This window comes from Ursus maritimus, unplaced genomic scaffold (genome assembly GCF_017311325.1).
Source record: "Ursus maritimus isolate PB19 unplaced genomic scaffold, ASM1731132v1 scaffold_15, whole genome shotgun sequence".
In the NCBI taxonomy this organism is placed as follows: Eukaryota; Metazoa; Chordata; class Mammalia; order Carnivora; family Ursidae; genus Ursus; species Ursus maritimus.
The window spans coordinates 31,147,769-31,172,937 of record NW_024423897.1 but is presented as its reverse complement, the minus strand read 5'-3'; the positions used below and the strand labels follow the sequence as shown (position 1 = coordinate 31,172,937).

General features: G+C 36.9%; 1 long non-coding RNA gene across 2 annotated transcripts in view; it reads right to left on the bottom strand.

Annotated features, from left to right (window-relative positions):
- Nucleotides 1-25,169, bottom strand: part of LOC103664667 — a 117,839-nt gene that overhangs the window by 78,462 nt on the left and 14,208 nt on the right. The window contains exons 2-3 of one of the 2 annotated variants that reach the window (XR_569114.2): nucleotides 24,408-24,491; nucleotides 670-1,307 (exon numbers count right to left, since the gene is read on the bottom strand). This is a non-coding gene — a long non-coding RNA (uncharacterized LOC103664667). Of the gene's footprint in view, nucleotides 1-669; nucleotides 1,308-24,407; nucleotides 24,492-25,169 lie in introns of those variants that run through there. The other variant, XR_569115.2, reaches the window with a different exon arrangement.

The window sequence follows — 25,169 nt, the reverse complement described above, 5'->3', positions numbered from 1 at the left end:
ATTTCAGTATTTTTTAATTCAACTTGTTGATTTCACCAATGAGGAAACATATTAAGGAGAGTGAAGTAACTGGATCAAAGTCCCAAAAACTGTGGTATTCTAAGGGCATCAGACATGTAAACAAATAATATAAAATATGATAAAATGCATGATATAATTGAAAATAAATCAATGTTACTAGCACAATACTTTTATTTTGTAGGGGAAATATTTGCTTATCTATAATGGCAATCATCAAAATGTCTTTACTTATCAATGATAAATATTTTGGCACATGTATACATGGAAAGCAGGGTTGTGTTGAGTTGCAGGTTCAATCTCTTGAAAAGTAGATAAAGGCAGTGAGTTAGAAAATGGGGAAAATATCCAGATCACCAGCTTGTAAGTTCCAAGAATCACTAAGTCATCATTTAACCCTTACATTTGGGATGGATGATACTGAAAACAGTATCAGAGAGTGACACTCTTGTTATATTTCCACAATTACTGGAGCAAATATCATAATCCCTGACAATCAGGAAATCCTCCATATACTCGCCATGTATCTAAAGCCATTTCTTCTTAAAGACAATCATATAATTTCTACACAAAAGCAAAATAATATTAATGAATAATGATGATGAAATGTTATTTCTTATAAAATTCTTTCACATAATTACTCTTTTGATCCTCATAAAAGCCTAAAATAGTACTTGTATTTCCTTCATTTTTACATGCGGAATCCTAAGGCTTATAGGTTAAATGATTTGCTTAAGAGTTGGTGAGGGCTGACATCATGAGCCATGGAGACAAGGGCAGGTGGGCTAACTAATACTTCCCCATGGGAAAGAATAGGGAGCCTTTGATTCCAGATAAGGACCCATGTTTGGCAACACTGGCTACTAATTCTGCTGCAATGAATATTTTAAAAGGAGGAATGAACTTTTGTATTTAAATAGGGAGTCTGTTATATCCCTGATAATCTCCTAGGTATTTTGCATGTTATTGAATTCATTTCCACAATGAACCTTCCCTGTGATTAAAGCAAACTGGTATAATTTCAACAATAGTTCTTGGCTTAAAGAGCCATGAACTGAGCAACTTGGTTCCATAGAGGTTTGGTTTAAGTAGAAAATTAGTTTATTTGTTTACACACACAAACACACTCGCACTACATATATATTTAAAGGCACCTAATGATGTGGTTGTTAACACAGGTTCTGAGTCAGGTAGACTGGATTCATATTCCTCAGCTCAGCTGTTTACTAGTTGTTGGGTCTAACAAGCTGTGTGACCTTGGAAAATCTGTTGAGTCTCTGTTTCTTCATCTACAAAATAGGAGTAAATAAAATACTTGTAAGACTGTAATAAGAATTAAATGAGATAATGTTTATAAAGTGCTTAACATATTTTTTAGCAGATAGTAGTTTCAATAAATATTAGCAATGATAACATGTATATGGTATATGGTTTAAAAAGATAGATTTGAGACAGCTATAAATATTCATTAAATAGTGGTTTAATCACACAGACTAATAAGTATGTGAAGAAATTGAAGGGACAGGGAATTAGAGGGTAATGAATAAGACAATGTTGATAATAAGATTAGTACATAATATTTGTGACAAAATGTCCTGTGCATTTCTTTGTGTAAGCCAGAAATATTGCTTCAAGCTTCCTTGCAATTAATGCACAAAGGAAAACAGAGTTAAATTAAATTTTATTATGCCCCCAAATAAAAATAAAACAATGCTTCAGGAGAAGACTATGTTTCTTTTGACTGACCAGTTCAGTGGCTTTCTTCATTTTGTGGATGTTGTGACATTGTAAACAACGTCTTCAACATCTTCCCAATAAATACAAAAGTAAACTTTGCATTTCTTATACATTGATGTAGGCAAAGGCCTAAAACCAAAGTATGATTCAGTAAAGCAATTTCATGAGTGAAGAACATATGACATATGCATGATTCTTTGATGGCCTGACATAACTCGAATCTCGGCCCTGAATTTAGGGTACCTAGAGATATAAGCGAACTCAACTCAGCAAATCTTTTACAGATAATATTTATTAAAACCAACTTTTTGAGAATAAATTGCCCAGAACAGAATGAAAGTTATACTTTCTGAGAATTATCTGGGAATTTGATTTTTTAGGCCCAGTTATGAAAGATTCACAAACTTTAATTATTAAATGAACTGTAAGTTGGGTTGATATTTACTTAGTGGGTGTCTAGTCACATGGCAGGCCACTATAACTCAAATCACCTAATTAGAGAGAGAACATTATCTTTTTTTTTACTCAGACTTTCCAAAATCATAGAAGTCTTTATTAAAACAACAAATGTGATAAAAGAGTAAGCTCCATGATGAAGGAACTTTATCTTCTTTGGGGCTTGATGCCCAAAACTACAGCACTCTCTGACACATGTGGTTATAAAAGATGAATTTTATTTTTAAATAATGAGGGAATCAATAGGTGGAACAACTGATCCTAAATAGAATCTGAAGAGCAGGCAAATATTTAGGCATCAAGACCTAAAAAGAATTTACAAATAGATGCAAAACTGAAGACACTAGCTAATATCCACAGGAAGATACTGGCTTGCATTTCACCAGGCACAATCTGCATACCTATGAACCAGAATCCTTTGCATTACTGTCAGATTTCTACAACTTAGTTGTAAAATAGCTCAAAGACTGAAGAATAGGCTGAGATCACAGTAAAGTAAGTGCTAGACAGGAAAGTCAGTAATCCTTTCTGTCTTTTTCATGACTTTTCCCTACCGTAGGCACTCCAAAGTATTTTTAATGAGCTAATCCTGCATATTGATTAAATAATGCTTTTAAATTTGATATATCATATAGAGAAATATTTAAAGAAATACAAAGGTATAATTTTTACCTTTCCTCAGTATTCTTAGCACTGTGAATATAAATTCTTTTCTCAATTTGCCTTCAAATAGATAAGCGCAAGTCCTTTGCTTACTTGTGTCAAAATCTTCTGTGCCCATATTGCTCTGTCTTTGGGCCCTTAGGGTCATTTCTTTTTTCTGCTACAGGTGCTCTCCTCAGGGGAGTATAACACTTCTTATATGCTTTCTTTAACTGCTGACAGTTTTTAGCTCTTTTGCTATCTACTCAATTTTCCCCTTTTTTCAAGGAAAAAAAAAGTCAGAAGTACGAGTTGCCCAGGGACTTACAATTGGTTTCTGACGTGAAATTAATTTAATTAATTAATTAATTAGTTAATTTTTCTGTGGGACTGAGCCCTTAAACCTGTGCAGTCTGATGCTTCCTCAGGTCCTAAGTGTCAGAATTTAATTGTTGGACACCCCGTTGGTGTTTGGAGAATTGGAGAATTGGTTGTTGGTACTGGCAACACCCTAGGTAAGTGATAAGCAGAGAAGGCTGTGGAGAAGCCATAAGAGTTAGAAGAAATCCAAGAGATCATTGTGTGGTGGAAACCATGAGACAATTTTCTAAGAAGGAAATAAATGGTTACCAGCATCAATGCTGCAAAGAAGTCAAGGAAGGAAAGGCCTGTAAAGTATGAATTATATTTAGTACTAACTTTTGAAAGTAATTCCAGGGAGGAGTCAGGGCAAAAATAGGGTGAGGGTGGAAGAGTTCATAAAAAGGGGCTTGAGAAAAACCAGTTGCAGCGAATTTAAAAATTACCTCGAAATGAAAAAGTGAAAAGTGCATAGTGTATATAAATTTTTTGACTCTTTGTGTGCCAAGCAGCAATTCCAAGCTGTTTATACATTTTGTCATCCTAGGAAAGCTCAGTATTTTACTCTTGCTTTGTAGATGATGGTGACAAAATTACACAGATAGCCCAAGGCAAAGAAGATGGGATATGAACCTAGGTCTGCAGGACTGCACATTTTCTCTTTTTTTAACCACAACAGAAAAGCTGAGTTTCTCTGTCCTAAAAAATTCTCTAATTCAGAGCTTCTATTCCCCTAAGATACCAGATAACTGAAATAATTTTGGAGGGGTCTGTTGGATCACATCACAGTGATCCAATTTAGCCAGACCTAAGGGGGGCACCTCATATACTAGTGACCAATCTTTTCTTTTCTTTAAGTCACTTCTTTTAATGCTTTTTTTGAGTTAGCTCTGAGAAAAAAAATTGACTCTAAAGCCTAATATAGTTTCAAAATGTCTAAACTTTTAATAGACCTCTAAAAACAATTTTGCTTTTTTTTAAGGATAAATATTCTGTCTCTGGGATGACAAATGAGAGTTTAGATACAGCCAATGCATTTATATGAGTCAACCATTCACAGAGCCACTTGAGGTGGAGAGGATATTTTTATTTTTTATTTTTCTTGCTAATTAATATGAATTGGGGCCACTGAAATTTAATTAGCTCAAAGTAGGCATTTTCCCCCTTAAACAAACAAATGTTGCTTTACCATTTAATTTAATTAATTTATTTAAAATATTTATTTATTTTAGAAAGAGAGGGTGTGCGTGCGTGAGTGGGGCAGGGACAGAGAGGGAGAGAGAGTCCTAAGCAGACCCTGTGCGGAGCAAGAGCCCAATCCCAGTACCCTGAGATCATGACCTGAGCCTAAATCAAGACTTGGTTGCTTAACCGACTGAGCCACCCAGGTGCCCCTTGTTTTACCATTTTAAACCATGATTTGGCTTCATCCATAAATCTTTACTACTTGGAAAGGAAAAGAAGACCTTAAAATCCAGTTGAAAATAGGTTACTTGAAGCCAGGGCACTACTATGAAAGAAAACCAGTAATTGTTTCAACTCACTGTTAAAGTCAGTGTCTTCCAGCAGGAATGCAAAGGCAGCATATTCTAATGGCTACCATTTTGTTTTATTTTCTTTTTGTTTTTGTTTTGAGATGAGCCATCATAGTTTATGACAGCTTTTGAGATTGGCAAAATTTTTTTTTAAATATTTTATTTATTTATTCAACAGAGATAGAGACAGCCAGAGAGAGAGGGAACACAGCAGGGGGAGTGGGAGAGGAAGAAGCAGGCTCCCAGTGGAGGAGCCCGATGTGGGACTCGATCCCGGAACGCCGGGATCACGCCCTGAGCCGAAGGCAGACGCTTAACGACTGCGCTACCCAGGCGCCCCAGAGATTGGCAAAATTTATATAATTTTCATGTAGAAAGGATTTCATAGTTCTTTTAGAGCATTGCTTCCCAAAATAAAGTATATAAGCTGAGGGGATGGTGTATGTAATGTATCAGCAGGGGCATATGAATTTTTTAAGAGAAATTTTCAACTGTTTATTTTCAATTTGTTGATGATCTGCCATGTAACATATGCACATTTAGGATTATAAGAGGGCCTTCCATATAGCTTCCTAATTTCAGTGATCATATTTGCTGTTTTGTTTCTGGTCTTACTCCCATCAAAGAAATCTCAATTGGTGTCAGGTGGCACCCCATGAATGGATGCGGCATAGTGGATCAAACTGATAAAAGTAGTAGATGCATTGAATCTTCATGAGGCATGCAGAAAAGATGTTCCAAACTCAAAAGAGCCTGAACCATTTTATTCTGAACCATTACCTCAAGGAAGAATGAACACTTTAACAAGTTATCAAGTGAGAATTTATTATAATTGCCACTAAAGAATTGTTTGCTAGCTGGCTTTTAATTTAGAATGAGAGCTGATTGTTCTGAATTAGCAAAAAAGCCTGGATGTTATTAATGATATTTTGTAGAACATACTTAAACAATAACAACAATGACATGCTCTGAATTTGTATTGTTGAGGTTAAAATACAGGAACGGACTAAATATAGAACCAAGTCTGAGGCTACATCTTTCTGCTTTTAAAAAAATTGACAATTTAGTTTCAAGAAAAAAAATTGTCACAGTACATTAATATTATAAATTTACATTTTATTTTTGCTTTGGTTAATCTAATTGGCTGGCAAGTTTATTCTGCTTTTATTCTTTTGTTAGAGCTAACCACAGTACCTTTACCTCTGAGGATATTTTATTAATATTAAAACAAAAGTGATTTTGGTCAACAAGAATCTGGAAGAAATGTTTTCCTTTTAAAGGCATCTGTGGCCGAGAGATGATTGCCAAATGATCCATTTGTTCTCTGTTTTAGATGGGGTTTCCCAGAAGCAGAGCCAGGGACTGGGATTCTTGTATAATGATTTATTGAGGAAGTGATTTCAGAAGAGGATGAGGGTTAGTGAGAGCAGGATAGGACAGAGGGAGGAGCTAAGCAAGGATGTGGTGTCAGCTGGAGACCAGCTGGAACCAGGTTGGTTCCACTGGAAGCTATGGAGCATGAATTTCAGCAGCTTATCCAGTGTTACCATGGGTTGCTACCCCCTAGAGTTATTATAATGGCTCCCATTAGGAGGAGGGAACAGCTATGAGCCACTAATGAGGGCTAAGGCATGAGAACTGGGGAATGGGTATTCCAGTAAAGTGGTTCTGGGCAGAGCAACCATGAGGCCTGCTAGGGTACCTGCCTTGCAGTGCTCAGATACACTTGCTTCTCAAATTAAGTTAACTCCATCTAGTCACAGCTTTTCCAGGGTCCTGAATGGTCAATGTTCAGGGAAGACTTACAAGAAGTTTATTTAAATAAAATATAGCTCCTGTGGTGCAATTGATCTGAAGATACTCTTTTCCTTTCTGCTCTACCAGCTATTCTAGAATGTCTCTTCCTTGGCTAGCACCTCTGCTGGACTAGTTGGCTTGCCTTATGGCATCTGATGCAGTTGCCATTCTTTTATCAGCCTGTGGTTATTGGACTTGTTTGTAAGAGTAAGTAAAACTGGTAATGAAAATACAAAGAGATAATCCAAAAAGCACCCTGCTTGCATTGGCTAGCAGTACTTTATTTCCTCATGATGAACAGTGTCAGTTACCCCTGCTGGTATGGTAACTGTTTTTTGTCTGATAGTCTACTGGCTTGAGGAGCTGAAGGTAAACAGGAGTTAGTCTTATCTTTAAGTTTATTGGGATTTTCCCTGTGTCTTCTGGTGGAAGCATCCCCCCTCTAGGAACCAGAACCACAGAGCCTAAATTACAGAAGTGGGGAAACACAGGGGTGCCTGGGTGGCTCAGTCAGTTAAGCGTCTGCTGCCAGCTCAGGTCATGACCTCAGGGTCCTGGGATCGAGCCCCACGTCAAGCTCCCCGCTCAGGGGGAAGTCTGATTCCTTTGCCTCTGCCCCTGCTCTCTATTGCTCACTGTCTCTCAAATAAATAAATAAAATCTTGAGAAAAAAAAGAAAAAAGAAGAAGTGGGGAAACACAAGTTCCCTGAGTAGGTGACTGGGAGTGATGATGAGTGAGCCCATTCCTGCTTTTATTCCTTTGTTCCCATACCTTGCATTCTACTTATTGGTGACAGAGTACTATTAATGTCCATTGTTTTAGAGTTTATACTGTATCCTGAAGAAGAGCTCTCCATCCATGTAAAGTGTCTTCAACAGGTGGAACCTCAACAGCCTGACTATTAAGTCAGCAGCTTCTGGATGATCCAGAATATGGTGGGATCAATAAATAGATACCATGATTGTGTTCCACCACTGCACATCTTTTGCCATAAAATTTGTCTCTTTGTCCCTAGCAATGCTAAGTGGGATTTGGAGGCTTAGATCAGACACTTTGGAGTACTACTAGCTGGGTGCTATGGGCAGAGACTGAAAGTTGATTGAGAGTCCAGATGAAATATTGCCCTTTAATGTGGAAATATTGCCCCTGTACTACTAGCTGGGTGCTATGGGCAGAGACTGAAGGTTGATTGAGAGTCCAGATGAAATATTGCCCCTGTAATGTGTTTGATGTAATCAACTTGCCACCAAATAACTGATTGGTCTCTTTGAAGGATGATACTGTATTCTCAGTGTTATCTGTTGCTGGCCTATTGAACACTCATTGATGGCAGCAGTTGATCATCCTTCATGAGAAGGAACCCATGCTGTTTGGGCCCTCACATGGTCTGTCACCATTACTTCTCTCTTCTAGAGCCCATGGCATGAGCCTAAGTCAGCCAACAACAGATGCTGGTTGCCATCTATTGGCCAAGTCACCCTGTCAAATTTGTTATTTAGTTCCTCTTCTATGATGGACACTGTCTTGTGAGCACTGATTTATGATGCAAATATTGTTATATGTTGTACTCATTCCCCAGCTCTTCCAAATGCTTCTTCCATACCCCTAATCTAATCATACTCCTATCAGGCTTCTAACTCACCAGACAAGACATTTATCGTGTAGTCAATTTTTACCCTTATTGTAGACTGCTTCTTTGTGATTCTCAAAGTGGTTGACCAGACACACTGCTTGAAGTTCTTCCCAGTGGAGGATTTCCTCCCCATGGAGGACACTCATCATTGTCTTTCAGGGCCATCCTTGGTGTATGGTTTAATAGCAGTATATTTTCAGCTTGAACCTACATACAATCCACCTTTGAACCAAGCTCAGGTTTTCCCCTCCACCACTAGCTGTAAATAGAATATGCTTTGGATCCCCCTTTCCAGTGGGTATGGAAAATAATGCTTTTGCAAATAAACAGACCTGCCAAGGCAGAGAATTCACTTTTTTTTTTGATGTTCCACCGCTCTCACTGTAAGTATTGTGTCTACTATTTAGCTCTGTCTACTCTCAGCCAAAAAAGATGAAAGTACCTTTAAATACTGCCACATTTTGCTTTATATTGATAATTAATAGAATTGAGCCTTCCATTTTCTCTCTTCAATGCATTAGTGGCACTTAGTATCATTCAAACAATTCCGAAGTTCTTATAGCTACTATTTCTTCTCTGTACCTCTCAAAACCAAAGGCACTGCATCTGTTAGTGTATCCCTCTCTACCTGTATTCCACTCTAGTTCACTACAGGTGAAACTGTTAGTGATTGGACTGCTATTGCTTGCCAGAACCTAGTAATATTTCACTTGCCACTAAGGCTGTTAATTGCTATACAGCTTTGAATGATCTTACCTCAGAATCCCATTGTTAGAGCAAGTTTCCTAGGACCTATCAGTACAAACTTTGTTAGGTTACATTCTCTAGAAGCAGAGACTAAGGTGAAGATTTGTATGCAAGTGAATTACTAAGGGAGTACTCCGAGAAGTTGGAATGAGGGAAACTAGAAAGAGTTGGGGGGGGGGGAAGCTAATCAAGGTATGGGTCTCAATAGGAGTCTATCTTCAGCCTGATCTCAGGAAGCTCTGAAGCCTGATTTTCTCCATAGAGGTGGTCACTTTGAGGCAAAGGGCCTGATTTTGCATACCAGTGTGTCAGTCAGTCTTTGTTGCTATCCCTGGGAAATGTGAAAACTTCCCAGGCAAGATGGCTTCCACTTAGCTGGGGATAATTCTAAAGAGAAAGGGTACAACTTTGAGGTCTTAGCAACAAACACTTACAGTAGCTTCACCAGCCCAGTAATGGGCCCAAGACACCAACAGCTTTCACATTTTTTCTCCTTTCAGTTAAGCTGGGCTATATGATTATTTCTAGCCAATGAAATGCACAATTTCTAAGATTTTATTTATTTATTCGACAGAGATAGAGACAGCGAGAGAGGGAACACAAGCAGGAGGAGTGGGAGAGGAAGAAGCAGGCTCATAGCAGAGGAGCCTGATGTGGGGCTCGATCCCATAATGCCAGGATCACGCCCTGAGCTGAAGGCAGACGCTTAACCGCTGTGCCACCCAGGCGCCCCGAAATGCACAATTTCTAATCCTTCTTCTCCTGCCTCAGTAATTTGCAATGCTACATTTTCCAGTTGGTGAGTCTAGATGAGAAGAGACCTCTGGAAATCACTAATGGACATGGAATATGGATGGGAAACAAAATCTCGTTGTGTCAATTCAATGGGAATTGGGATTAATTTACTATTGCAGCATGACTTAGCCTATCATGTTTAACACAGGGTCTATTTATTACTTAATTTTGAGAAAGACTGCTCTATAACCAATTCTGCCTTGCAGATGAAGAAACAGAAACCCAGAGACATTATGTGATTTGTGTGAGTGTGAACCAGAAGCAGAAACAGGATTCAAACTCAGGCTTCTTAAATCTTCCTTGTATCAGCCAGTAAACTCCAGTAATCCTCCATTAATACCATTTTACCACTAAATGAATGGCAGAAAGGGTTTCAACATAGTCAAAACTAATTAGTTCATTTATTCAATAGATGTATATCAAGCATTTACTATTTATTAAACACACTTGTAGGTGCTGGGGATGTGGCTAAGAAAGACAAGTTTCTGCTCTCACAGAACTTACTTTTTTTAAAAAAAGATTTATTTATGTATTATTTTAAAGAGATAGAGAGAGGCAGACAGTGAAGAGGGGAGGGGCAGAGAGAGAAGGAGAGAGAGAATCTTAAGCAGATTCCCCACTGAGCATGGAACCTGACACACAGCTTGATCTCACGACCCCAAGATCATGACCTGAGCTGATATCAAGAGTTGGCCCCTTAACTGACTGAGCCTCCCAGGCTCCCCCAGACCTTATCTTTTAAAAAATACTGAACCACTGATCCCACTGATGGGGCTTTTTCAAGATAAATTTAAAACTTTAATTTTAATACTGTGTTAAAGTGTTTTCATATAAAATAGATTACAGTTGTATTTTTAAGCAAAAATCTGATACACTAATACATATATAAGCATTCACACATATGACACATGCTATCATATGGGAAAAATCATGTTTCTTATTTACTATCATCTATGCTTTTCACTAATGAGGGTGCATAAATAAAACTTTGTCTTGGTAGGTCATTGTTATGACTTCAGCCTGAAGCTTTGCACATTATTTAATACATTAAGCTGGGTTGTGAGTTCTTCTATCTCAATTAAATATCTGCCCTTCAGAAAGTTTTTTACCATTGCAATTTAGAAGTGGCTTTATGGGGCTAACTTCCTGACATTCCAGAGAATATATGTCTTAAGTTGATTGAAGGATGAAATCCACCTGTCATAATCTCATTTAAAAATTCCTCAGGCTGTTCTTACATGTATGACTGGCACTCCATCATCATCATCATCATTCACTAAATCATTCTATCAATATGCAGCTGACATTTACAGAACTCTCAGGTATAGGCCAGGGACAATGATGTGAAAAGCAGACACAGTCACTGTCCTCATGAAGATTACAGTCAGGTGGCATAGGTGGACGTAAGTGGAATAGTCACACAACCTAATGGAAAATATCAACCAGAGGTGAGTGTGTATTGTTCACAATCGTGCATATGATTATTACCGTTGTCAGCAGCAACAACAAACATGAGATATTGAATACCATCTCTCATTTTCTGTACATTTTAAAGTGCACATCTTTTCCATATTTTAACATTTCTGAAATAAGTTTGCACCTTCTAGTTTATGGCATCTTGATGTGAAGTTTTAGGAATATCTTAATCAACTTTATTTCATATGAGCAATGAATGAAAAATCTAATTCTCATACAGCTCTTTCTTTCACTAGGAATAAAACCGTTGGGTTAATTGGCAACAATTTAAAATTTCTTAATGGTATATAAAATAACGGTGCATTTAAAATCAATGGCATCTTAGAATATATGTAGCTGTGCCTTCCCCCTACTGTGTGCTGGGAATACAAAGATGTATTTCATAGCTTCTATTTGTTGAATGCAAAGATGAAGGAAAGAGCATGCGGGTGCACATGTGCAGTGGGAAGAAAGGGGCGTGTGTAAGACTATGTCATACTCAGACTTGTTTTCTAAAGATTTTATTTATTTGTTTATATATCTTTTTACTTAGAGGGAGTGTGTGAGCAAGCAGAGAGGGACGGAGGGAGAGGGAGAGAGAATCTCAAGCAGACTCTCTGCTGAGAACAGAGCCCAGGTTGGGGGGTGGGCCACAATCCTTGAAATCATGACTAGAGCCTAAATGGAATGCTTAACTGACTGAGCCACCCAGGGAGCCCCATACCCAGACTTTTTAATTAGCTTTTGGAATATAGAAGATCCTCAATAAAGTTTTATTTAATGTGTGACTGATAAGGAAGTCTGGGATGTCCTGAAACCCAGGTTATCCTTTACTGTTCACCCATCTAGACAGAATACTTGGTAATGGTAACAAGCGCAGCTAAGTTTTAAGGGCAGAGAAAACCTAAAGGATTTCATTTTTTTACTTTCACTGTAGAACTTCATCATACTTTTTTTGTTGTTGTTCTTGCTTTTTTCTCCTTAGGGGATTCACACTATGAGAAAGCTTTCTAGCTAAAACTAGCTACTGATAACATACTTGTGGCATGTCAACAAACTCTCTTGAATCCAAGCCAAAATGGAATCTTCTACTGTTGTCCACAACATTAGAATACTGTTTGAGAATATGTTCCTTTATTTCTGTTAGGTGAATGCAGTAGCTGTCTGAATACACAATTCCTGGTTACTAAGGAGTTATCTTACCCACCTACATGTGTTAAAAGAATTGCCAATTTAATGATAAGCAGTTCATTCTACAGTGTCTTCTACCCTGTCACAATTTAAGAAGTTGACTTCTTTATTAGCTTTTGAGACAGAATTCTCCTCATGAAATGACTTCTTTGAGATCAACACCAAACCAAAGGAGCAGGTATCAAAGGGAAGAAGGAATATTTGGCATACCAGAATTCCACTGCTGTGAGAAATAAACATTGTAATTCCGAGTTAGCAGTGCTACCTCTGGAGTCTGAAAATGGTTCCTGAACCAGCACCACATACTCTCCAACACAAATAAACAAACGAACAAAAAGTATAATGCAAACATCTCAAGCCCAAATTCTCAAGGTCCAATTCGCCATTTCTTTAAGGCTAATTGGAAGATTTCAATGAGAATAGAGCATTGTAAAAGACTCAACTGTTTTTAATGTTTTCTGAATTAGAAAACCATTTGTAGGGAGGCTCTGGGGAATATAGGAATAAACATTGTCTTGAGACTTGTGATCTGGCCCTAAAATTCTATCTCTCACACCTCCATGACCTTGAACAGGTCATTTCACCCCTCTGGGTCTGTTTCCTTACCTATACTTAGACCCCACTGAGGATTATGAAACCACTGAAGGTTGGAGTAGATAATCTCTAAGCTTATTTTTAGGTCAAATATTCTTTGGTTGGATGATGGTTGAAGTTAAAGAAATTTTTTGAAAGATTTGTGCAGGGGAAATGATGAGCTGTTGATGAGACCAATAGTTAGTTATAATACAGGTGGAAGGAAAACTAGCATTTATTGACTTCCAGCTGTGTGCTAAACATTGCACTAAACATATATATCTTATTTAAGATTCAACAACAGCACAGCCAGGCAGTATTATTACCCTTATTTGACAGATGAAAATAAGTCGAAGTTAAGCAATTTACATACCCAGTAAATGGTGGAACCAGAATTTGAACCCAGGAAAAGTTCACCAAAGCTACTGTTCTTTTTAGGAAGCAAAGAAGGAAATTAAGAATATACCTGTTAGAGAATAACTGTGCTATTTTGAGGGAAGGTTTTCTGAATGAGTTTATAATATAGGAGCTTTAGTGTTGTCCTGCTGGCTTTTGAGACTCTTTGCAATATGCACAGTTGGGACAATAGAACCTATGTGATATTTATGACATTTATTTCAACTTGGTAACCTTCACAAAGCAAAAATATACTCACTATTTTATTCATTTCACATTTCTCTTTCTTGTTATTTTATACTTTAGGGAGAACAGAGAAGATTATTTCTAATGAGAAAAATGAGCAAGACCAAAGCTTCAGCTCTGAGCTCATTATATTACAATATTATCTCTTTTCAAAACACGTTAAGGGCCCAGAAAGCCTACATTCTGCTTTGGCTTCTATGTGTATTACAGGGTCTGCCAATAGTAAGTGTTCAATAAATGCAATCTCTTTCTATTTATAAACTAGGTTCATATTTTAAACAAAAAATGAAAAATAAATGGGGAATGATAAATGGCCCATATACCTCTCAAGACAAGATAATTCAGTAGTTGTACAAGGGACTTAAGTAAAATTATGAATTATACAAAGATGAACATAAAAACAAATTATGAATGTTTACATTTTATGTAGAGCGTACTTCTGGTATGAAGACATGTTTGTAAATTTTAGCATCTGGAATTTTCAGACAGGCTTTAGACTATTTGAAATTCCCCAGCAGTATTAACACTGAGCATCCTCGTAATTTGCCAGGGTTGTATTCCCCCATTTAAAGTCAAGAATAGCTCCCTGAGTTATTTTGGCTCACGTTTTGAAAAGAGACCAGAGCAGCTGCACAGGAGTGTTGGGTGTCCTCATAGTTCATCCCTTGAGTGATGTTTCTTCCACTTATTGCTGTTTGTTCCTATTTTTAAATCATTGTCAGTATTTTTCCTTGGCTCTTCTCACTGTCTGCACTTTTCTGGCTCTTCTACACAGATGGTTTTATGTCCTTTTTCTCTTGGATTTAGCATTAGTTGAGCTCATTTGCACATTTTTGTTCAAAGGTGAATAAAGAGTTCTTTAAAGCATTCAGCAGATGTAGATCCCAATTTTACTCTATGGTTTCAAACAATGTATAATATTTCATATATTCAGCTCTTGGGTGTTATATTCCAAATATTCTTTTTAATTTGTGTTCTTCTTATAGCAACAACACAGTACTCTTGAAGGGATTTGTTTTAATTTTTTCCCAACTTCTTTCATTAGGCAATTTATGTCTGCAGGGAATACGTTCTTTTCTTTGGTTTCACTATGGTCTTGTATTTTGTGAATTATCAATGCATTGAAGATGTAGAGACTTTTTTTTTTTGGCTATTTAAATTGTGGATTAAGGGATAGTCTTCTCAGGCTTGTATTAATTGGGAGAAAAGCCATTATTAAATTAAGTTGGCGAGGGTTTAGAAACTAATCAAGTGAGGCATGCACTTACTGACCTTCTTAGTCCCATCCACATTCATCAGTTCTTCCTGCTTCCATCAGAATCTAAGACTCTTTCTATACCCAGGGAAGTTACAACTTTCACTAAACCATTCTACTAAACCCAAAATCCAGTTGACCTAGGAGCCATGGCCCTTCAATAACAATACCAACCTCAAGAAAAACCCTGAGACTACATACCTGGCCATGTAAATAGGTATGTGAATAGAGAACAAGTTTCTGCTTTTGAAAGATTCATTTTGAAGATTTATTTTTTAAAACAAGGGGAGATTACAAGCCATGTTAGGTATGTTTGATTAAACTTCTTAGTTGGAAATAAAATGGATTATGTTTGGTGATAAAGATCCACATGTTTAATGTATTGAAGACACAGAAAGAGACCTTCCTTGGCATCATACCAGAAGGTAATCTTTTCTATAGGCTGTAAATTCTTTTGGGAAAGGGACTGCCTCTCACTTGTTTGTGTTCTCCCATCATCTAGTATATTTCTTGGTATATAATAAATATTCAGGAAGTGATTGATGAATGAATGAGTTAAGCAAAAGAGAATCAATGTGTAACCTGAAACCCCCCCCTTTTTTTTTTAAAAAAGAAAAGGGAGCAAAACACTTATTAGGTAGCCCTTTAAGATCAGAGAAATTGTATGCATAGCAGCTGATGTAATAGGCGTGTTCTAAAATCAGCAGGCCCACATGAAGAACCTTGATTGCTATGTGTTTTAAAGCCAAAATTATACCTTATTCTTTTAAATGGTGAAAAGCCACTTTAAATATAATCTACCAATTTGGCTATTTATCCAAACTAGCAAATGCAATCTGAACTTCATTTTAGTTTATGGAGAATCTAATATGGACCAAACTGACAGTTTTAATTTTATGATTAAAATGCATCAAATTAGAAAGCTATGATCACGTTAGCAATTACACTTGGTACGCAATTTCGAAGATATTATGGAATTTGTCCAAGAATCCTAGAAATTGCTGAATTATACTTTCAACCTTACTTCAAGGTCATCACCCAGAAAACAAAGCAAGAAAAATGTTACACTTTGTTGCCAGCAGAGACTTGGTCCCAAATGCCAATAGAGAGCTCTGGAGAACTGTACAATTTTTTTGTGGAGAAATGCTTTATCTAATCTTGGCTGGCCTCAATTTATTTAAACGAAGTGGCAAAGAATCTTGCTTAACCTATTTAACCTCTAAACAAAGCCACTAATGTTACCACTCTTGGGAGGTCTTAGAGAAGTAGAAAAGAGTCTAAGAGACTAAGAGAGTTTATCCAAATGTATGGGTGGTATGTAGATGTGCATCCAAAATGAGAATGACCTCCATTCTGTCTTAGAGGAGTGTGTGATAAGACAGCATCTCAGTACTAGTGGAAAAGGGAGTTCAAATGAGATCTCACACTTTTGAATTCTCTGTTTTTAACTTCATCTGTAACTCTGCCCACTCAATGACTAATTAATTGTCTTTAATCCAAACTAATTGCAGTGGCTTTCATCTGGATATAGAAGGAAAAAGATGGAAGAAATACCTAGAAGTCCTACAGGAGACCAACACCAAACAAAACCAATTGCCTTCTGCCATACTTCAAATGTCATAGGGGAAGAATAAGCAATTTGCAAAGGAAGAAAATATCTGCTACAAAGGACATTATAATGGCATTCTTTTCATAGTATTCTAAGATTCCAGTTAAGGTAGTATATTATTGCTGAAAGAATAGAAAAATAGATTAAAGGAGGCGAATAGAGAACCCAGAAATAAAACCACACAAATATAGTCAGCTGCTCTTTGACAAAGGAGCAAAAGCAACACAATGTAGCAAAGTTAGTCGTTTCAACAAATGGTCATCCATATGTAAAAAATGAATCTAGACATAGACTTTACACCTCTCACAAAAGTTAACTCAGAATGTATCATAGACCCAAATTTAAAATGCAAAACAACAAAACTCTTAGAAGAAAAATAGGGGAAAATCTAGGCAATCTTGGGTTTGGTAATGGATTTTTAGATATAACACTAAGAGCTTGACCTATGGAAAAAAAAAACTGACAAGTTGAACTTCGTTAAAATTAAAAACTTGTATTTTGTGAAAAATACTGTTAAGAGAAGGTAACGATAAGCCACAGACTGGGAGATAATATTTGCAAACTACGTATTTGTTAAATGACTGGCATCCAAAATATATAAAGAACCCTTAAACTCCACATTAAGAAAACAAGCAATCCAATTATAAAATGTACAAAGGATCTAACAGATCCCTTATCAAAGGAGATATACAGATGGCAAACAGGAATTTGGAAAGCTGCTCAAAATCATGTCATTAGGGAATTGCAAACGAGAACAACAGTGAGATACCACTACACACCTATTAGAATGGCAAAAATCTTAAACACTGACAACACCGAATGCTGGTAAGGATATGTAGCAGCAGTAACGTTCATTTTTGGTAGAACACAGAAATGGTACTGTCACTTTGGTAAATAGTTTGTTAGTTTTTTCCAAAGCTAAACATAATCTTATCATATGATCCATCAATCATGCTCCTTGGCATTTACCCAAATGAGTTAAAAACTTATACTGACACAAAAACCTGCGCATGAATGTTTATAGCAGCTTTGCTTATAATTGCCAAAAATTGGAAGCAACCAAGAAATCCTTCAATAAGTGAATGAATAAACAAACTGTAGGATACCCAAACAATGGAGAATTATTAAGTGATAAAAAGAAATGAGCTGTCAAGCTATGAACAGACATGGAGGAACCTTAAATGCATATTGCTAAATGAAAGAAGTCAGTCTAGGAAAGATACAAACTGTATGATTCCAACTATAGGACAGGCAGAACTATAGAGAAAGTGAGAAGATCAGTGGTTGCTAGAAGTTCAGGGGGAGTGAGTGAGGGTTGAATAGGTAGCATTTTTAGGGCAGTGAAACTATTCTGTATGATACTCTAAGATAGATGGTGGATACATGACATTTTGCATTTGTCAAAACCCACTAAACTATAGGCACAAAGAAGGAAAGCTAAAGTAAACAATGGACTTAAGTTAATATTAATTTATCAATATTAGCTCATAAATTGTAATGAATGCACCACACTAAAACACAGTTAATAATGGGAGAACCTATGTGTTGGGGGTAGGCCGTGGAAGGGGTAAATAGGAATTCTCTACACAGTCTATGCAGTTTTTCACTAAATCTGAAACTACTATAAAAAATAAAGTTTAGTAAAATATTGGTAAACAAATATTATATATTTTGTATCAGTCCCTGCAATAAAGGTATCATCTTCACTTTGATATTTATCACTGTTTAGCTGTAAAAGAGTGGGCCATTGTGGAAAGGGCAGGAAAGAGAATCAGACAGCCCTGGTCTTAAATTCCCAGCTATACCATTTACCATCTACATGATATTTGGAAAATTTAAGATTTCTCTTAGCTGCTGTTTCTTTATGTGAAAAATAAACATCATATAGAATTTATACGGTTATTGTGGATTTCAAATGTGGTAATGTGCAAAATTACCTGGCATGTATTAGGAACTCCATAAATGTTAGTTACCATCTCTAGATTTTAAAGACATTGTTTTGGGATCTGTCCTAAAATCTTAAGTCCTTAAGTTGCTTTGCTGATTTTCAGAGTGGGAAAGACAGAATGATTAATGCCTTTAAAATGTTACAGTTTTATGGAATGAAGGAAATGAAAAGAATTTTCATTCTCAAAGAAACAGCATTTGACTGTTTTAGGGTGGAGAATATGATGATTATCATAGCCAGTAGGAGATAGTGTTGAAAAAACAGTTCTTAAACCAGCTTTTCTTAACACAAGCATCAATTAATTGAGAAGGAAAGTTGGCAAGTGAGGAACAGAATAGAATCCTCACTGGTTCTTCACTTAGAAATAAGCAACAGAATAAGAAGTTAAATCTATAAATGTTATCATCTTGTGTATGAAAGACCTGCACTCATCAAAATTTAGATATTGGTGAGTAGTTTTGTGTGATGTGAACACAGTCAAAACAGATTCTCTTCAAAGCAGGTGCTGGAAGATGAACTTTCTCCTGATTGAGCATCTTTTCCATCCCATACCCTACTTTCCTCTAAGATAGCTAGGACTCCTAAAATCATAAACCCTGACTTGAACCCAGAAGCTGAAGCCCTCTCAGTGCTCAAGATTCTCTATTATTATATAATGATAATCATCATATGTGTCCAATATGACTACAATAGGACAAGCATTGCTCGGATGTTAGGGATAATTAAAGTGAAATAGGAAATTGTCTGAAAGTTCCCTAAATTTGAAGAAAAATCCAGATTAATTTTTTTAAAGTACTAAAAATTTACTTTGTTCCGAAAAGGAAAAGTTAAAAGAGTTATAAATATTTAGATGAATGTATTAGCTTTACTAATGTAACACATGCTTTTACCACAAGCTTAGTAGCTTACCAAAACACAAATTTCCTGTCTCATAGTTCTGTAGGTCAGAAGTCTGAAATGGGTCTCACTGACTAAAATCAAGGTGTTGGGAGGGCTGTGTTACATTGTGGAACATCTAGGAAAGAATTAGTTTCTTTACATTTAACATCTTCTAGAGCCTGCCCACATCTCTTGGCTCATAGCCTCTCTCCGTCTTCAAAACCAGCATGGCGTGTCAAATCCTCACACAGAATATTCTCACACTCTTCTGCCTCCCTCTTCTACTTGTAAGGACCCTTCTGGTTACATCGGGATCATCTAAATAATCTAGGATAATCTTCCTTTCTTTTTTTTATAATAATATTTTTATTATAATATGTTAGTCACCATACAGTACATCCCTAGTTTTTAATGTAAAGTTTGATGATTCATTAGTTGCGTATAACACCCAGTGCACCATGCAATACGTGCCCTCCTTAATACCCATCACCAGCATATCCCATTACCCCCCACCCCCCCGAAGCCCTCAGTTTGTTTCCCGGAGTCCATAGTCTCTCATGGATCATTCCCCCTTCTGTTTACGCCCCCTTTCTTCTTCCCTTTCTTCTCCTACTGATCTTCCTACTTCTTATGTTCCATAAATGAGTGCAACCATATAATTGTCTTTCTCTGTTTGACTTATTTCACTTAGCATTATCTCCTCCAGTCCCGTCCATGTTGCAGCTAATGTTGAGAAATCATTCTTTTTGATGGCTGAGTAATATTCCATTGTATATATGGACCACATCTTCTTAATCCAGTCATCTGTTGAAGGACATCTTGACTCCTTCCACAATTTAGCCTTTGTGGACAATGCTGCTATGAACATTGGGGTGCATAAGGCCCTTCTCTTCACTATGTCTGTATCTTTGGGGTAAATACCCAGTAGTGCAATGGCTGGATCAAAGGGTAGCTCAATTTTTAACTTTTTAAGGGACCTCCGCACTGTTTTCCATAATCTTCCTTTCTTAACATCAGCTGGTCAGCAACCTTAATTCTACCTGCAACATTAATTTCCCTGCTATATAAAGTAACATATTCATAGACTGCAGATTAGGATGTGGGCATTGTCAGAGGCCAGGGGGCACTGTTCTGTCCACAATAAATAACAAGCCAGGAGCTGCTGTTCCTATCAGCTCTAATAGCTCAGAGCTTCATGGGAGCAGTGTAAATGACCTCATTAACTTAGTTGGGGAGGCTAGTGAAAAGGCCTTTCAGCAAACCCTACTGTGAAATTCTTTCAACAGAAGTTTATGGCAACAGGCAGGGTTGGACATAGCTCTCTGATATCACTTTGTATTTACTGATCTGCTTATACCTCTGGGTGAATTTAGTGCCTTGCTTTAGGACTCTTTTTCTTTCTTTTTAGAAAAGAAGGAAATGTTAAAATACAACTAACTTTACTTCCAGGAGGCAGGTCTCTCTTTTGCATAGACACTGGGAGAGAGCAAAAATATGCAAGAAGACATAGCAAACATTCTAATTGTCTGATGACAAATGAATTATGTTATTTATGGCTTTAGATCTATTCCCAACTTCCTTAGAAATGCATTGGTGTGGAAACAATGAACATTCAAGAATCATCTCAGCCTGAGCTCTAATCAGTGACAATTTCAGACCCTAATAAAAGGAAAGGAATAAACAGAAACGTTTTGTTTCTCTTGGGACAGACCAAATTGGGAATGGATTCTCTGGTCTCACAGGTACACCCTCCTGAAAGCAGTAAAACCACAGTATGTGAAGTCCTCACCTTTCTCCAAACCTGCCTACACCACGGGATGGACAGGCTCAGGTCTGAACATCCTTTATCAATTAGAGAGTCTTAGAGGTGGGGTACAAATTGCCCTATAATTTTAAAATTTATCATTTCATACTTAGGGTGAGCCCTTTTGGTTGAATGGAGGAGATACTCATTGGGATTTTTCAAATGTAGAATAATGAAGTTTTAATATATCTACTAAACACAATGGTATAATAAGCTTCTTAATTGTGTTCAGGACAGAATTTTTATGATTATGCAATCATTTTCCAATTCTCAACTTTCTGAAATAAACATCTGGACAGGATTAAAATCCCCTGTGGGGAAAGACTGGGTGACATTTTACTATTTATCAACACCGTGCTGCCGGTGCTGGGCTCAATAGCACTGGCTTCTCTGTTCTGTAACTTTTATCCTTATGGAAAGATGACTCAGGACAAATGAGAAATTTTTAAATGTTTCATAGTTACCAATCTCAAAACTTGTTCTAATGGCCAATTTTCTGGACCCATCACTAGTGACTCTGATTCTTAGGGTCTAGATGGTTCTAGGGGATTGGCATCTTTAACAGGCTTCCCAAGATAACTTTGGTCATGCAATTTTCTAAGCACACTTTGAGAAACACGGCCTTAGTTCCCTGAACCATTCTGGATGAGCGCTGTGTGCATCCACTTTGCACAGCTATCGTCATTAAAGAACACACTCTCACATCACACTCTGGGCCAATTAATCTGATTTCTCTAATCATGAGTGTTCTAATCGTTCACTCTTCAAAGTGGTGAGGGATTTCTCAGAAACCACTTTGGTTTTTGGAGAAGTGGAGTGATTGCATCAACGCTGATTTTGTTTTTGTAATGTGGGCAGAGGACAAAATTAACCTTTTGTTTTCTGGTTTGAGTTAATCATTTGGTCCAAAAAAGAAAGCCATTAAAATACTCACTGTGTCATTTTGTTTGGTTACAAACCAAATAGATTTGGTAATTGAGCTTTTGATGAATCTAGACAATTTCAGTATCCACATTGGGGCAAGTGTTACAGGGGAGGAAAAGGAAGGTGTGAGAGTGAGTGAGGAGATTATTCAAGACAATTTATTTTGGAGATACTTGCCACTATTCCTGACATCAGCTCAAGCATTCCACAAACAAGTGGCTCTTAATATTTTGGGAAGAGTCATGGACTCCATGGGGAATCTGATTAAAGATCCAAAGTCCTTCACCAGAAACATGTATGTAGACATGCTTTACACAAAAATTCTCAGACAACTTTAAGTATGTTATGGACCCACCCATCCCAAAGCTCATCCATATTTAGAACTTGTGTTCTGAGAAGATTGCCCTGTGCCCCCTCTCTTTAGAGGAGTCTTTTTACCACTATCACAGACTCTCTCGCATTAGTCTTTATGCATTATATAAATAAGAATCATCTGGGGTAATTGTTAAGTGTATAGATGTCTGGCTTCCATCCTCAGAGATTGATTCAACAGGTTTGGGGTCCAGCCTAGGATGCTGCAGTTATTTTATGAGCCTCAGGTGATGCTGATGCAGGTAATAAATGACCATAATTTGAAAAACAGTCAAAACTGAGAAGCTGGGCAATGATTCAGAAAAGGTGGCTCAACTGGTGCAAAAATATAGTAAAAACAAATAGACCACTTCCCTCTGCCGCATAGAAACCTGGGTAAAAAGAGTGGGGCTGGTTCTTCCCATTCAGACCCTATTCTACCCTTCTGTTTAGCTTGGCTATCCTAGGTTGTTGTTTTCATTTTCCCCAAGGAAAATTCCCCACAATGCCCATTTTAACTTCATATTTTTTGCATAAAATATTGAAAATGAGGGTGCATAGGCAGAACAATTTTTCTCTCACCCCAAACACTCACAAGGGGCCGTGGGACCATTCTTTCTCTTCAAAGAGACTTCCTTCTCCTGTGTTCATGGAGCTTTATTGCTTACAACTCAAAAGAGGTAAGGGCAGTGTGTATTGAACAGAAAGTCTGCAGAGACCTTTCCTCACCAGCCTCTAGATCTTTCCAGACAGTAATTTGGCTGGATATTTTAAAACAGTGCAGAAGAACTTCTGTAGGTTGGGCAGCAGCCATTAGTGGGAAATTCTCTACATTTGTTGAGAGTTTATTTGTGCTACTGGACAAGAGTACTATAGAAGCAAACAAAGGCAGTTAAGATTCTATCCTGCCTTAAAGGGCAGGCTCATCATTTGCCTTATTGATGTTTCAAAAGACTGGTCAGAATAAAATACAAACCTATCCACTCCACTCCAATCAACCAGGGCATGCAGCTGAAAATTCTGTCCAAATATCTCAATATAAAATTTTAAATTTTCCTTTCAGAGAACAAAGGCATATTGTTTCTATGGCATTGACCTCAGCTAACTTTCACAACGCTAGCTTGTCAAGCTTCCCTCTTTCATCCCTTACTATAAATAAAGATTGCTTTCAGATCTTATGCGAAGAAATAGAAGAAGAGATTGGCACATGTGGTCTGATGCAAGAGGACATTTCAGTGGCTCTCATCAGGCAAAAGATAAAAACAACCAAATTTGATGAGTCTTTTATTGTTGACTCAGTGAGATGGTTCCCTTGGCAACTAACATGGGAGGTGATAGAGCTGGAAGAGCTAAGAGCTCCTCTCCTACTTCACCCACAGCTGATTAAAAGGCTTTCAGACAAACAATGTTGATAGCACAGGAACAGTGTCAAATACGATGGTGGGGAGAAATGGGGGTGGCAGGTTGGGGGGAAGCAAGACAACTGCTTAAGTGTCATCAAAATTTAAGTGAAATAAAACATATTGGAGACACTGTTTCATTAACATTCAAATCAATTATATTCAATCAAATCTAATTATTACGTTGTCTCCTCAGTGATTCCTTGATGTGAAAAGAACAAATCCATCTTGATTAGAAAACAACTGACATATATTTTATTAAAAACCTAATGAGACTTGCACTATGGTAAAGCATGGAGTTTCAAAAAATAAAAAAGATGGCTTGCAGTTTTGAAAAACTTGGATTGTTATGAATTTCCAAAGGAAGTGGTATATGAGGTGTGGCATTCTCAACTTGGCATTGAAAAACTTGAACTCATTGCTGGCCTCTCAATAAAATGTTTCAGAGAACAAAACAACAACAACAACAACAATAAAGTGTAGATGTTCTAATTATGTTAATAGAGATGGAAAATAAAATGCTTGATGCCACCATTGCCCCAGTAGACATGGGAATTTGAATAGAAATTTTTTTCTTGCTTTTCCAAAACTCTTTCCACAAACTTGGCACTTAAATCTTAGTAAACCTGTAGTTTCTACAAATTCACATCCCACCTTGTTTCTTGACTGAAAGCATTGGCTGCATCCAGACAACTTCATCCTTGGAAATCTACACCAACAACTCCATTTGTTGGATATCTGTTGTAGAAATACAAAATGAAAAACAAAAAAAAAAAGCATTGAGTTTAGTGAGTTAAGATATGTTTCCTATATATAAAAACAAAATTCATTAAAATATAGATAATTTTTGGTAGAATCTAATGTTATATTTGTGAAATCATAATAACCCAGAAAAATAAACTGAAATATGACCAAAGACTTATGTACAGTAGTGTATGTCACAATAGTGTAAATTGTATAATACTGTAAAATTGAATATGATATACATGTCCAACTATACAAAACTGGATGAATAAATTATGACCTCTCCATTGTGGTTATTGAAAATCATGTTTGCAAATATCAAAGGATACAGAAACATGCTCAAGAGTATATATATATTGTAGAGTAAAAAAGAGCAGATTGTAAAATAGTAGAAAAATAAAATATACATGACATATTTACTCAAACTTGGAAGGACACGTCATTTAAGATCTTACGTAGCAGTAATTATCTCTAAGTCATAGGATTATAGGTGAATTCTGCTTTTTACTTCATCTATCTGTGTTATCCAAGTATTTGACAATGAGCATGTGCTATATTTGCCCATTTTAAAAATGGAGTTTGGTTTTTTTTTATTATTCAGTGGAATTATTGGATCATATGGTATTTCTATTTTTAATTTTTGAGGAACCTCCATTCTGTTTTTCTGGTGGC